Source organism: Lycorma delicatula, chromosome 3 (assembly GCF_047948215.1).
Source record: "Lycorma delicatula isolate Av1 chromosome 3, ASM4794821v1, whole genome shotgun sequence".
Classification (NCBI taxonomy): domain Eukaryota; kingdom Metazoa; phylum Arthropoda; class Insecta; order Hemiptera; family Fulgoridae; genus Lycorma; species Lycorma delicatula.
The window spans coordinates 11,874,282-11,891,186 of record NC_134457.1 but is presented as its reverse complement, the minus strand read 5'-3'; the positions used below and the strand labels follow the sequence as shown (position 1 = coordinate 11,891,186).

Below are 16,905 nucleotides of genomic sequence, written 5' to 3'. Positions count from 1 at the left end.
TTTTAATGTTTTATGGTTTTTTTGTCATCCTGTTCAATAAATAAATGAACTATGCATTTCATAGCATTATTACAAATTTGGGTTTCTAAACAAAAGTTTTTGAGGCTTACATTTAAATCATTTGTGTGAGGAAGTACATCTTTAAGCACACGTATTAACATTTTAAACAAATCATAAAATAGATAGCTAGGATGGGTAAATCATTACTGGTACTTCTTTTCATCAGGAATAACCAGTAACTCGTAATAATATTAAAAATAATTATTAACATGGAAATTAGAACTAACAAGCATTAGTAATAAAAAGTAACTTTCTTCACGAACACAAAATATAGTATTAAACAATAAAAAAGTTTCAGATAAAATAAACACCAAAAGGTTAGGTCTAAATTAACTATAAACATAACGTCTTAAAAGTTCTTATAGTTTTATATTACCTAGATAACACAATTAGTATGAAGTACAACTGTAAATAATTAATGTAAAACCGCTTCATAAACACATTCACATTACGTACATTTCAACAAGTCACTACTTTCTTTTAGTAGATCATGACGCAAAATAGTATTTCATTATTCGCAGATACCAATCGGTAGATCTATATAATTATTTCTATTAGTAAGCACTCAACTAAGATTATTTGGACTACCAAATTAATCTACATAGTTAAATCGAATAGCTGTAAACGGTACCGTTAGAAAGGACGCCAACAGTATACAACTATGTGCGTTGATGTATTTAACGCATTCTCTAGTTGCTTACGAAAAAATAATTTTTAACTGCCGCCATTTTTGATGCATTTTTTTAAAACTACGCGGGAAACAAGTCAAATGAGTGTTATAAATGTACTAAAAACAATGTTATTCTGGAACTTGTCAAAACCTAATAAAGATAGATAAAATTGAAATTCTATACCTAGATTCACATGAATTCATTATCTTTTTTTTTTATACACAAACATTTTAATCTCTTTTTATTCACAATTATAGTTTATTATTATTATTACCTAGTAATATTCTTTGATCATTTACATACAGTAAGACTGTAAATAATGTAAAACGGGTTCAAAAACTCACATTAATATTATGTTCAATTCAGAAAATTAACTATTTGTCATTATTTACTTTTTAGTAGAAGACCATGGTACAAAATACCATCATTTCATTATTCACTAAACCTATCAAATAGTAGACCTATCAAATTATTTCTCTTGGTCTGTATTGTCAGTTTGAATTTTACTTAATATATTACAGAAAAACACAATGATATTTATTTCCATCAAATTAGTTAGTACAGTTAAATAAGTTATCTGTTATTTTTTTACAATTGTTTTTCAATAAAAATTTACTGTAATATTTACCACTGTTAATTTACTATTTTTGTTAACCTATCTGTTTTATATATATATATATATATTTAGGTAGGTCATTCACAGATTCCTGAAATAAGTAGAGTAAAATATTTATTTAATAACATTAAGTTAACATTATTGCAACATAAATGTGCACTAAATAACCAAACATAACGTGTTCTAGTCCCAGTCAACTGGTATTTGTTGTATTTGTATTCTTGTAAGAATTTGTTGTCTTGATTTACCATTCCCTCTTTCCTAAATTATTTTTAAGTTCCCTGTGATAGTGTCTAGGAATTGTTTCTTTTCTAGAAGGTTGCAAACAAAACGAGTCTGAGGTATATGTCTGGTAAACCTGAACCCTTTTGTACTAAAGTACAAAATATATCTTATAATATAAGATATTATATTTTATCTTAAAATATATCTTATTTTAATATTTAATAATGAATGTTACTCTCTTTATTTTACAAATAAATGTGTATGTCGTATAACAATGAAAACAATATTCATTGTGCAAAACAATTCTTCATTATTATAATAAATATATTTATTTTGAAACAATCAGGAATACTTTTCTCAGCTTAGGTTATTTGAAAATTTTAGAGAGGATGATCAACTTTTGAAGCTCCACATTTCATCCACTTTTTGTGATAAAATAAAGCATTTTTTGTAACGTTTATCCTTTAATTGCAATGAAAAGTTTTTTAAATTCATTCTGGTCGCATAGATATATGCATGCAGTTACAATTTATTCTTCTTTTTCCCAATATTTTCTCATTCTAACTTCTTGTTTTCATTCTTCAAACCATTTTTAAATTTGAATGTGTTTCCTCTTCAATAAGAGATATGAAGTACTCTAACAAAAGTTATTCTACTAAATATTTGTACCCCTTTTTCAACATTACTATGAGTTAAATTTTCTTCTTAAATTTTATCTTCAGTTTTTTACTTAGAACAAAAGAATATTCTGTAATAACTTTACATTAAAATAAAAGTGAATAATGAAAATACAAGATATATTGTAATTCCATGAGTGAGGTTAGAATTTGATTTAAACAGGAATTATGATTTACTGTTTACACAAATATATATTATTTTGTTTCTTAAAATTGCTTTAAAATCTCTTAATTTTCAATTTTATCAATTCACTAATTAAAAAAAATTCCAGAATTATGGAACTTCCTTTTAAACATAATTTTTTTGTTAAATCTTTTTTCTACTTACATAATTAGGAAGTTATGATTATAGTAGACATCTTTCGTTCTTACTTTTTTCAACTTATTAAATTACACTGACAAAGATAATTTTTGTTTCCTAACATGCAATACATGATTTTAATCTGTTTTTTAATGCTGAAAACAAATATGAACTCAGAATCTTTCTATCGCCCACCATTTTTGAAAAATTATTTAATTTTAATTATAGTATTTTTTTAATTTTTCAATGTATACTTAGCATTTTAAGTTCTTATATTGTATTTTACTAGCTAATTTATTATTGTTTAACTTTAATTAGTAAGCTATAAATAAACAATATAGACAAAGAATTAAATCATATCAGTCACATATTATGACACATCTAATACTGAAGAGTAAGCCTTCATGGACAAAATTAATCATGTCTGTGCAGGTCAAAACATGTAGCTGAATGTGTTGTTTGTATTAAGCACTGGATTTAGGAATGAATTAATCTGGTTCAGTCTTATTGCTGTCTTAACTTTGTTAACAGTGCACTGTCATGCCTCAAAATTGTCTAAATGATGTGAATGCCTTTTGTTATGTATGTAGTGAGTTTACCGTAAAATCAAATATAAAAAATATTACATCTTTAATTAAAAAAGCATATCGTTTGTACTTTCAGTGTAAAATTGGTGATCAGGGTAAGATGCGGGGTCCTCATACAGTATGCACTAATTATTCTGTGTGATTAAGAGAGATCTAATTGTTTTGAGAGATCTGGTATGTTTTTATTGGTATTATTAACAACTGCTTTGTTTGCGTTAACTTCTAACAGATATTATTTGAAATTGAATTGCAATTCAAGCTGTGTTGCAACAATGTCTTCAACACAGCAGTTATTTCATATTTTAAATCTTAGATTGATGTAAACATCTCTTTTACTTTACCTTTTCATTGGTCATTGCTCTGTAACCCATAAAATGAATGATAATTTAAATTTTAATAAATTATTTAGCATAGTAGTATATAAATGATAGCAAATCATTTGCTATCATTCAAATCAAATAAATTTTATTACTAGATCAGGATTACACTTGTTTAGACCCATTCCTAACCTTAACGGTCTGTATAATTAATTGTTGAACTTATAATAAATTGTTAATTTCCAAAGAATGTTTTTTCTGTATTGTTATCTAAAATATGCAGACCTATATTGATACTTGTCACTCATTCATAAATATTTGTTAATCAAAACTTGTGCTTTATATAACTTTTAAAGCAGATGAAAAATTTCTTTAATGTTTCTATCGCTCTTCATAATCAATTGAAAATTATGTGAATTGAAATAAAATGGTAAATTCAATAAAAACCTTACATTGTAAATATATAAGGACTAAAAATAATATTTCATCATAAAAAGGTATTTGTAAATTTGGTTCTCAATAGCAAAATCTAATTTGTATTTATTCTTAATGAATATAAGACATTTAAAATCTCCATAATAATTTATCTCTTAATATTTTTAGACATCTTCTCTATAAATAATTTTTTCTACCTTGAACAAAATGTTTAAATTCTAAACTATTCTCTACTTAAACTTTGTTTGAATCGTGTTTTTTAATTCTGAAGTAGATGTAGGAATATATGGAATATTTGACGGGAATAAATTTGAAGAAAACTTGTTTGCAAATAATATCTGAGGACCTTGTATTAGGTCCATTCTCAATACACTTTATTTCATTTTGATGTGGGGTCACGCAAGAAAGCCTGTCTCAGTAAGTTACTATTAGTTTGTTTTAAGTCGCTGTACTTATAACATTTCCTCATTTTTACAATGTCTGAAATGACAATTACAAAGGCATAGATTACTACTGTAGAAAGAACAGTTAATTTAAAATATAGTAGGGGGTATACCAAAATGAAACTACTAGCACTAGATAGGGAATCTTGGAGAGCTGCATCAAACCAGTCAAATGACTGAAGACAAAAAAAAAGTGGCATTGATCCTATATTTAAGCTAGTTTATTAGTATTTCTACTTTATAAGAAAAAAAACTTTGATAAAATAGCTGAAAAAATGTTAAATTTTACAGTATCAACCTTCACTTATTCCACAATTAAATTAAAGTTAATGAAAGTACCTCTTGTATACAAATTGTTTTGGATAATAATAAAGATAAATTTAAATATGAATTGTTGCAAACCCAATTCCAATGATTTTCTACCTATCCAGAACCGTGTAATATAACAAATGTCGAGAATTACACAACTTCATTTATCTTCAATAAAAGTCTGAAATACTCCTTACCTGCGCATGCGCATGCGTTTTTTTTTTTTTAATAAACTTCCTTAAATTCTATTGTAGCTCCGCTTCTTCCCTACTGAAAAATTATAATTCTCCACAATTAAAAAAATATATATATTAATGAAAAATTATAATCCATAACGACGCCCGATCCATAACGTCGGGCGTCGTTATGGTCGTAAAAAAATTATAAATTTAAAAAATCGCATGAAAACCACCTTTCATTCATTTACATAAGGTGAACTGACATATGCGAATTTCGCTCGCGCTAGTATGTCGAGAACGGTTGGACCTAGACACATGAAACTGCCGGCTATCGTTCCAGGAAGTTGGAAAACACACTTTCGAGTAAGCCTTTCAAAATTTCGTTAAAAATCGTCTGTGTGGACCATTTTTGAGATACGCCCTTTTTTTAGAAATCATTATTTAATATAAGATATACCCTTTCTTATGTATAATATATATAAGATAACGTCATTAGCTATCATAAAAAAAAAATCAATTTACAACCTTTATCACCTATCATACCAATTTCGCTGAAAGTAATGATGCCCGATTTTTTTTTTCAAAACATCGTTATCAATTTAAAAGTGATCAGAACTTTTAACTGATGATTTTGAAGTTTAAACTGACATTATAGACATATATTACACTGTCGTTGAAAGTAATGATTACCAAACATCATAATAAATTTTACACTGTAAAACAGTGGTTCGTACAATTTTAATGAGTCTGATTAGGATTCGAATATGATATCCTAGGATAAATAACCCAAGCTCTGTCACTATACACAAAAAAAAATTTATCTGGACAAAAAATATTTAAAAAAAAAATTCGAAACTTCAGTCATCGTATTTAATCACTTTTAATACACGAGATTCAATTTATTAAAAGTAAAAATAACCTAACAATATAAAAAAAAGATGGCTTCTGAACAATAGAAGGGAGGAAAAATATTAGTACTGCGGCTACTTTGTACGTATGGTGACTGAAAGAGGGGGGAGAGAGCAGAGAGAATGTGAATGCATTTGACTCTCACGTTCTCTCCTTGGTTCGCGTCGAAATTTATCAAAACAACTACGTAGATCAAAATGTGTGTTACGTTGATGAAAAATTATAATTGATTATAATATTATTAGCTGTTTCCATTATATTCAGCGATGTAAAAAAAATCAAAAAATCTTACATAATAATATTATCTAACATTTTCTTTCTGATATTAATCTATTAAAAGTGATTAATATATTAAAAGTGTTATTAAAGATTAACGTTGTAGATACAGTAAATAAAGTTTATTTCTTCACGATTTGTAGTTGTGTTATTAAAACCGTTATCAAATTTTGTTTATTTGATTATTTGTATTTAGAGAATTCAGTATATTTAAATATATTTTACGTGAATCTGACAACCGTATAGAAAATAATTCTACGTGTAAATGAGGTAAGTTCTTTCAAATTATAATATTTTGTAATAAGAAATTAGTACACAATTAAATAATGTGATTATATTGGTTAACATATTGGAGGAATTTGGGAGTTTAATGAACTAAACATTTTATTTTGGCAAAAATGATTATTTTTAGGTTAGCCAAATATATTTTTATTCTTGTTATTTTAATTAAAATTAAGTACAGATTACTCTATAAAAATATGTAACTAATATAATTTGCTTTCAAGTAAGTACCGATACACTGTAAGAGGGGTTTTGCTGAATCTTTTGTAGACTAAACGTTTTATTTACGTAATATTTCAATTTAAATGTGCACTACTTATTAATTATTTCGGGTTTCAATATTCTATTGAAGTTCTGTTTTTTGTTTTAAAAATTTAGATTTCTGTTTAACAACAAAACCGTTTGCCTGTGTCTACATTTGGTAATTAATAAATTAGCTATCTATTTTAGAAAGATAAATTGCCTTTGTTATTCATATGAAATACTTTACAAATATTTTCTCACTTTTCTTGAAATTTACATTGATATGTTCTGTAGATCAAAACGGTCGGTTTTTATGTTACATGGTCAGATTTATTATTAATTTTTTTTCGACAAAAATTTAGCCAAAATGTTTGTTCTAATTTCTTTTTCATTTTTTTTACTTTTTTTATTAAAAAAAGACTAGACTAATGAATAAATGAAAGCAATTTTTTAAATTCACTTGTATCTGTTAGCTAAAGAACATGGCTAACGGTACATAAACGAGTAATGATGAGGAGGCTGTCAATTATTTAATTTTACCTAATATTCAATTAATTATAACCACGCACGTAAACGTGATTATTGCACATATATATAAAAGTACATTCGCGTGCGTGCTTTTATAATTTTTCTTTTTTACTAAACATTGTTTTATTTTAATTTAAAGCAGAAATTTAAAAAATCGAATATTATAATTAACAATAAAAATGTTATGTCGCCGCGACCGTGTCACAGAAAGCGTACTTCCTTGCTACATAATATACCAAAGGTCTTGGGTTCGATTGCAGATTAGTATGTGAAGAATTTTCCACAATTAGATTGTAATTTCTTCAATAGCTAATTATTTTATAGAAAAACAGCTGAACTACAAATTATTATAGATTATAGAAAAGATTAACGAGTGGTACATAAGGATGTAATGATATGATTTCATTATTTCTAAATTTATCTATCGTAGCCGATTACTACTTTACGCGCGCGCGCACACACACACACACACAAAGAGAGATTTATTTTTTATTAATCTAACAAAAAGTAATGTTTGAAATTTAATCTATGTTTGTTCAGATTTTGTCTTACTTCGTTCTTATATAGTAATTAGCTGTTAACATTGAACAAAATATTTAACTGTGTCTCATTTTCATTTTGATAATATACTGTTATCGTAACACAGTTAGTAGAGATAGTACAGCTAATGACTAATGTACTGAAGGTCTCGGGATCGATTTTTAACTTGGACACCCCCAGATCACGTATTCTTTTATTTTTTATATTTGTTAATATTTTATATTTTTTTGTTTAAAATTTTCAATTTGTTTTAATTCTTACTTTTTACTTTTTGCAGGGGTTTTATAATATGTCTCCTTTTTTTATTAATGTTAATATAAATATTAGTTAAGTTTTTTTAAAATAATTTTTTATATGTAATCAAATATATTTTGATTACAATTCGAATCTTGGACCTCCAGATGAAATGCCGAGAGGCTACCACTCCGCTACGGTGATCAGAAGAGTGGTATGCTTAATTTATATCAGTATATTTTCTAAAACCTGGGTTCGATTTCTAAATGGTTTTTTAATTTAATTTTTTGATATTAATCTATTTTTAACTGTTATTAATAAATAAAAATATTTACGCATAAAATAAATTTTAAATTATATTTAACAATTTATTGTAAGATTTATTTTAATCATTTATTTTGTTTTAAATAGATCTCGAGTGTATATGTGAGGGTGCGCGCATGTGCGTTACGTACGCGGAGATGAACGAACATACAGTATACAGTCTAACTCACCCGATCCAGTCGAGGTTTAAATTTACGTATCATCAATGTGTGTTGCTTTGTGTAGAGAAAATTAACTCTTTATTTTAACATCTTGGTATGTATTTTTTTTTACATATTTTATTTGTTCTATCTAATACATAATTATTAAAACATAAGGATTTTAATTAAAATACGTATATATTTAATTTTTAAATATATTTTAATTTTTAAACACCTATGTTTCGTTTTTTAATTATATAGTTAATATAGAATGTAAAGTATTACGTTTTTGTATTATATTTTAAAAAGTAGTATTGAATAATTTGTTTAAAACCCCTCTCTCGCTCGGTCACTCTCTCTCACACTCTCTCTTTTTCATTCTTTCTTTCTTTCTCTCTCTCTCTCTCTGTGTGTGTGTCCTAATCCTTTATAAACATCAAATTATTGTTGATTTTTGTTTGATTGCTTTTGTTTGTATTTTTGTGTGAGTTTGCGTGCGCCCGCGCATGTTTGTGTATGTATATGTATTTTATTCTTTTGATAGTTAAACGAATTAGTACAGTCAATTTGTATTTTTATTTGAAAATCCTTACCTACCGATTGATGTTTTTTCCATATGTTAGGGGTGATGAGGGAAGCTTAACTCCAGATTTTAATGTTATTCAAATGTTATTTTTTAATCGTTAACAAATGTGCCTAAATAAAATATGACCTTAATTAGGCGAATCTAATTAATTAGTTAGCGAATAATGTTTGTCACTGGATGTAATTCTGAAGGTAAAACGTAATAAAAAAGTTACTACGGGGGAATTTTAACTCGTTTTATTTCTATCGCGATTTTTCCGTTTTTCAAAATTTCATTGCTCATAATTAAAATGCGAGAGCGTTGATCGACAAATGGTTTTGTCGATTGAAGGCCACGTTTGGAATATGTAAAACAAATTGTTAGGGATGTAGGATGTAGGGGGTATACCGAAATGAAACGACTAGCACTAGATAGGGAATCTTGGAGAGCTGCATCAAACCAGTCAAATGACTGAAGACAAAAAAAAACGGTAGTATAAAATTATATTCATTTTCTATTGTAAACTATCGAATAGATTACCAGTTATTTATAACCATTAGTCGCTTCTGTGTCTCCTTTAAAGCAAAGTCTTTTGATCTGTTGCACTATCTCTCTCTCTCTCTCTCTCTCTGTGTATATATATATATATATATATATATATATATATATGTGTGTGTGTGTGTGTGTGTGTGAGAGAGGGATAAAAACAAAAAAAGAAAGTATCCTTACCTACCGATTGATGTTTTTTCCATATGTTAGGGGTGATGAGGGAAGCTTAACTCCAGATTTTAATGTTATTCAAATGTTATTTTTTAATCTTTAACAAATGTGCCTAAATAAAATATGACCTTAATTAGGCGAATCTAATTAATTAGTTAGCGAATAATGTTTGTCACTGGATGTAATTCTGAAGGTAAAACGTAATAAAAAAGTTACTACGGGGGAATTTTAACTCGTTTTATTTCTATCGCGATTTTTCCGTTTTTCAAAATTTCATTGCTCATAATTAAAAGGCGAGAGCGTTGATCGACAAATGGTTTTGTCGATTGAAGGCCACGTTTGGAATATGTAAAACAAATTGTTAGGGATGTAGGATGTAGGGGGTATACCGAAATGAAACGACTAGCACTAGATAGGGAATCTTGGAGAGCTGCATCAAACCAGTCAAATGACTGAAGACAAAAAAAAAACGGTAGCATAAAATTATATTCATTTTCTATTGTAAACTATCGAATAGATTACCAGTTATTTATAACCATTAGTCGCTTCTGTGTCTCCTTTAAAGCAAAGTCTTTTGATCTGTTGCACTATCTCTCTCTCTCTCTCTCTCTCTCTCTCTGTGTATATATATATATATATATATATATATATATATATATATATGTGTGTGTGTGTGTGTGTGAGAGAGGGATAAAAACAAAAAAAGAAAGTAGTATAGTTGTTAATTCTATTTTTATAAGTACATAAAAAACATGTCTGATGATATGGTCAAGAATAAAGTTAAACTCTGTGTTGTTTTGATGGTAATATTTAAAACAAAAAATGCTGTTTAGTCAATTTTCAAGGACAAAAATGAGTACGTGCTACATGAAATAAGATACACACACTATAGCTTATAATAAAAAAAAAAACATACTGAAAGGAGTGAGGGAGTAAAATGAGAAAAGAATAAGCGGGGTATAGAAAGACGTGACTAAACTGGACACACGTTTAATCTTTTTAACTGTTTTACAGTAGCAATTGTTCAGCTTTGCGATGAAGAAATAAATCAACACTTGTTTTATATTATTTTAAAAGTTAGTTTACCCCTAGTACACGTATACATATAAATTATTTTTTTATATTTCAAGCACAAATAACAATTGTGGTTTTATTGTAAGGGAAAATATTATTTTCTACTAAATAGTTGTATTTAAAAATAACATAATTGTGTTTCTATTTTAGTTCAGTTTAATCAAGAGCAATTCAGAAATAATATTATTTTTAAATAATCATACTAATGTTTGGTAAAACTCATCGCATTTACAATACGGTAAGCGTTTAATTAAATTGTTTACTTTTACGTATTTTTAACTGATAATTATTTTAAACAAACATAATCTACACTTCTAATCGTTTTTTTTTTAAGTAGCATTATCGCTTCGCTGATATTTATGGTAGAGTAGTAAAAACTCAGCCTTTCACCTAGAAGATCCAGGATCGAAAATCATTTAGGCATAGTATTTATTTTACAAACTACAAATTTCCTTCCCATATTCCCACACACAAACTTCTAACTAACGTAATGATTTAATTATCTTAAAAGAAAAAGGTGTCTGTTATAACAAGAACTTTCGTAATCGTTTTATTAGGTTATTAAATTGCCTGAGTGTTTTAATTATATGATAATTAAACTGTAATACGTAGATAATCCACCTTAAAAAATATTTATAAACTTTAGTATTTCTTTTACTTACAGTTGTAATTTATATTTTTATTTTCTCAGAGAATATAAATTTATCCAATATTAAACTTACAATAGATTAAAATTTATTGTTAACCTACGTGAAAGTTACAAACATCATTTTTACGAAACATATGTAGTTAAATAATATTAATAAATAAAATAATAAACTTAAATATTATCTTACCTACAAACTGTACAATTACAATAAAAATAGATTATCAGTAAAACAAGTAAATATTTACGCACGGATTTAACTTCCTCTTTCAACAGAAATCAGTAGTTGACTGCTAAAACCATACTAAGCTAATTTGAATTTTTCGAATTTCTTCACTGCAAATGTTTTAATAAAATGATTTTATGAATTATTTATTCTAAGGTATTTAATTTAAATTAAAAAAAAAAGAAAATAATTTATAATCAAATTAATTTTATATTTACCAATTTTCATTATATTAATTGATGAAATAATAATATCTTTTCCGTCTTAAGAGAACATAAAATAGTAAACTCTTAATATCGTCGACCAGTCAAAAACAAAGAAAAGTAATAAAGTTGTTTGTAAAACTTCTAATGTCGTGCCAATTAAGAGACATTTCTCAGTCTCATCAAAATCGGTTACTATTATGCATATCGTTTGTATGGTAACTGAAGAATTTTCTAGAAAGGAAATCCACACGGTTTAGGACATTATTTTAAATTTATGAACATTTGATTTAATTTATTGTATACAACTTTTTTTTTTTAATATATCGGTTTAAAATTAAACATTTCTTTTTTTTTCATTTATAGTTTAATGAAAACTAAATTAAAATTTCAACATGATTTTTAAAAGTACCTTGCTACAATTTATATGATGCACTTTTTTTTAGATGAAATCTCGTGTTTTATTGATATTTTTAAATTTTAAATCTATTCTAGTTATTTAATAATCTTCCAGTTTACAAATTTTTTTTATTCAAAATAAGAAGGGTGTTTTAATTTTTTTTTTCTTTGATGTTGATACATCAATATCGCGAAATTTTTATAAAATTAATTCATCAGTTTTATAAATGGACTAAAATAATTTTATAAAGGTAAAATTTATAAAATGACTTTAATGTTTTAAATAATTTTATAGGAATGCCTAATTTTTATATTAAATCTAGATACATTATTTGTATAAATAGTAAATATAATTTATATGTATTTGTTCTTTGTTGCGCTTCGCTACCATTAGTGGCCTACTGAAAATAAGTACAAATTTCTTAGTACAATGAACATCTCACAGGAACTATCTTAATTTTACTGTTTTATGTATTGAATACTTTAATAATTATTATTACTGAAACAGGAAATGTATTTTAGAAACTGTATTAAAAGAGAAATCTTTACTTTCTTTTGAATTTTTTTTTGTCTTCATCATTTGACTGCTTTGATGCAGTTCTCCAAGATTCCCTATCTAGTGCTAGTAGTTTCATTTCGGTATACCCTCTACATCCTACATCCCTAACAATTTGTTTTACATATTCCAAACGTGGCCTGCCTACACAATTTTTTCCTTCTACCTGTCCTTCCAATATTAAAGCGACTATTCCAGGATGCCTTAGTATGTGGCCTATAAATTTGTCTCTTCTTTGAATTATATTTTTCCAAACGCTTCTTTCTTCATCTATTTGCCGCAATACCTCTTCATATGTCACTTTATCCACCCGTCTAATTTTTAACATTCTCCTATAGCACCGCATTTCAAAAGCTTCTAATCTTTTCTTCTCAAATACTCTGATCGTCCAAGTTTCACTTCCATATAAAGCGACGCTCCAAGCATATACTTTCAAAAATCTTTTCCTGACATTTAAATTAATTTTTGATGTAAACAAATTATATTTCTTACTGAAGGCTCGTTTAGCTTGTGCTTTTCGGCATTTTATATCGCGCCTGCTTCGTCCATCTTTAGTAATTCTACTTCCCAAATAACAAAATTCTTCTACCTCCATAATCTTTTCTCCTCCTATTTTCACATTCAGCGGTCCATCTTTGTTATTTCTACTACATTTCATTACTTTCGTTTTGTTCTTGTTTATTTTCATGCGATAGTTCTTGCGTAGGACTTCATCTATGCCGTTCATTGTTTCTTCTAAATCCTTTTTACTCTCGGCTAGAATTACTATATCATCAGCAAATCGTAGCATCTTTATCTTTTCACCTTGTACTGTTACTCCGTTACTTACTTACTTGTACTGTTACTGTTACTTAAAAAAAAAATTACTTAATTATTTTGTTAGATCTTCGCTAAAAATCACATCCTATAGAAGTTTATACTTTTTATCCTCCAACCTTTTTCTTTTTATTACAATTCTTTTAAGTTTATAAGTTAATGTAATTAATACTTCAGCACGTATCAACTAATCACCTCGCCAATCGCCGAGGTGGAGTAGTAATATCTTCCCTTTCATCCGAAAGATCCCGGTTTCGTATACCGGTCAGGCTTGAAATTTTAATTCACTTCAAAATGTCAATACCATACTTCCACACACAACCTCCAACCTAATATAATAAATTATTGAATTAAAATAGTAAATTCATTTCTGCGAGTAAGCCAGGTTTTGTACTCATCGAGTTGAAGTGTTATATATTTTTCAGTTATTATCGTTACACTTCTTAACCTTCCTCTGTTCAAAAAAGAATTAAGGAATTATTTTTAAAGAAGATTAAATTTTTTGTATTAATTTTATATTTAATCTTTAGGCTTCGGTTACAGCTTGGACAACACTCCATATGTGTAATATCTGTATCAGTTTTACGCATTAAAAAAATAACCATAAATTGAAGATTCTATTATAAATTGCACGCATAATCCTTATAAAAAAAAAATAAGTACGTAAATTTAGACTCAATTTGATTCTCACAGAGTTCAATTTTTCTAATGTAGGTTTTGTCTATAATTAAGTTAATTAAAAAACCTAAAAAAGGAAAGAAAAAAGATTGGTGTAATTGGAAGTAAGTGGGTTCGATTCTTGGTTTTAAAAATACTTATTTTGATATTACCTATTAAAAAAAGACTGACAAGTTGAAAGATACTTAGTTTAGAATCAATTTGGTCTCCATACATTTAAATTTATTTATAAAACCATTAAAAAAACAAAAAAAAACTTATATACTGGAGAGATGAGGTTTGATATTATCGGCTTCGACACCAATACGTGTATTTAAAATATAAAATAAATAAATAAAAATGATAAAAAAATAAAAAATAGAATAAAAATCTCGGAGGGTGTGAAAAAGAAATAAACCTTTAGCTTTACTTTAGACATACTTTACTTTAGGCTTTACTTTAGACATAAATTATTATTATTGTTAAACGTGCTTTATGCAGCCGCGCGTTCGAGACGGCAGTTGTGTAGTTTAACCTTGAAACAGTTGTACGTCTCATAGCAACTGGAGTAGTAGACAGCGCGTCGGCGAGCAGTTTTGTCTACGATAGCGCAGTATAATTTGTAAAATTATCTCTCAATAAATAAAACGAATATTTATAACCATTTCTTTTTTTTTTTTTTAATTTATTTTAATCGTATTGACAACATACAAAGTATATATATATTTGTTCCTTTCCTCGGGCCATCCGTTATGTATTTGCTTCACAAGATGAGATGAAATGATAATTTTGTAGCGTGTAAAAATGCCATGCCTAACCGGGATTCGAACCCGGGACCTCCGGACAAAAGGCTAAGACACTATCACTCGCGCCACGGAGGCCGACAAACGTCATTTACTATTCACCCAATTTTATTTAGGTTATGATTTTTAATTTTTCATGTTATGAATTTTGATAATAATGTAAGATAACGTAACCGGAAATCGAACCCAGAATTCTTTACTATACAAAAAGAACGTTAATTCAGATGCAACGTCACTCTGACTGGTTTAACAATACATACGAGTAAGTTAATAAAACATTGTGTGTGTGTGTGTGAGCGCGCGCGCCCTGCATTATTCTTTAATTACGCAACAGACTTAAAACTTGAAATTTTTTGTACATCACGAATTCATTCTTTTGATTTCATTGACCCAAAAAATGTACGGGAAGAGTATTTTTTTACAAAAAATTTACTGCATTAGAAATTAAATCAATTGACACGCTTCACTAACAGTCAACACATAATACGTATTAAAATGGTAACAGGATACAATTTTCTTGTTGGTTGACAAAACAATGTACACTTCATTTTACTTTATCAGATTAAATGTATCACAAAATTGATTTATATCCAAAAGGTTCTGGATCCGAATCCCGTTAATTTTTTACGTACGAAAATATTTATCTACCTCACTGTCATATTAAAAAAAAAAAATTGATGTGGGACACCACATGACTTCCTTGTATGCCTATTAAATTACATATACACATTTTTTGCTTCATTTGGTATAAACTTATTTCATTTGAAAGTGAAATACGATCCTCTAATTCTTTAATAAAGAATTTTTTGATTTTTTTCTTCATATTATTGAATTATTATTTATTGTAATTTTTTTACAATCACAGGTTAATAAATTAAATTATATTTACACGTTTTTTTTTTAAAATGAAAAAGTATGTAATTTTATTTCATAAAAATTCATGATATTTTTTTTCTTTTTGGTTATTACTGAATTATTATTCATAGTAAAAGTTTTTTTACAATGAGAGTTTAATAAATTAATAAATCAACATATTTAAATAAAAGAAGTTAAAAAAAGGAGATGAAGTCTGATTCAAACCGATGTGCCTTCTCCTTGTAAAATCCAAATATTTCATTAAACTTTTACTTGGCTATAACTCTGGAACCAATGAAAATAAGTACCATTTATGATATATCGTTGAAAAGCTCTCAATCAGGGCTTATTACTGCAGTTAAGAAATAGTGGGCTTTTTTTGGACACTTTTGGTTCAGTCGATTGCAATAAAAAGGAGTGCACAACTAGATGTTACAACAGTCCTAAATACAAAATTTCAACATACTACGGTTAATAGTTTTTAAGTAATGCGATATACATACATAAGTACAGAGGTCACGCCGAAACTGTCAAATGGATTCAGGGATGGTCAAAATGAATATTTTGGTTGAAATCTGAAAAGCGAAATTTTTCGCGATCACAATACTTCCTTTACTTCGTACAAGGAAGTAAAAAAGGTCTGAAATACTCCTTACCTGTGCATGTGTTCCCACGCTCGGTATGAGGTAAAAAGACAGTAATATTATTTTTCGCTTAAGATGCAGTCTAGTACTACGATTAGTTACCCAACGTAACTTCGCACGGGCGTTGCTCTATGTTCAACCCTGCGGCACAGTTCTGCATAATCATATCTCGGATAATTATAACAATAAAAAAATATTACAATTTAAGTACAGTTTATTATTTTTTAATTTTAATGAAATGAAAATAATAAATAATAATTTTTTAAGACGCTAAAAAATTATATGCACCAGTCCCCATAAAATACTATTGGTGGAGAAGATCATTAATTTTGTAAGTTTAATTAATTTTTAGTAAAATGACTATAAAACTTTTATGATTTCCAAATTACTTTCATATAATCTTTATTTTTATGAAGGAACAGTTTGAGAGTGTAATTGCAGAAAA

At 27.3% G+C, this 16,905-nt stretch overlaps 1 protein-coding gene and 1 long non-coding RNA gene across 2 annotated transcripts in view; one reads left to right on the top strand and one right to left on the bottom strand.

Moving 5' to 3' along the window:
• Nucleotides 1-16,905, bottom strand: part of LOC142321379 (uncharacterized) — a 40,385-nt gene that overhangs the window by 17,481 nt on the left and 5,999 nt on the right. The gene's annotated exons all lie outside the window — the stretch shown is intronic.
• LOC142321378 (T-complex protein 1 subunit beta-like) overlaps nucleotides 6,142-16,905 on the top strand; it is a 62,665-nt gene continuing 51,901 nt past the window's right edge. Inside the window, exons 1-2 of the mRNA XM_075359409.1 lie at nucleotides 6,142-6,275; nucleotides 8,244-8,411. The gene's annotated coding sequence lies outside the window, so the exon portion shown is untranslated. The remainder of the gene's footprint in view (nucleotides 6,276-8,243; nucleotides 8,412-16,905) is intronic.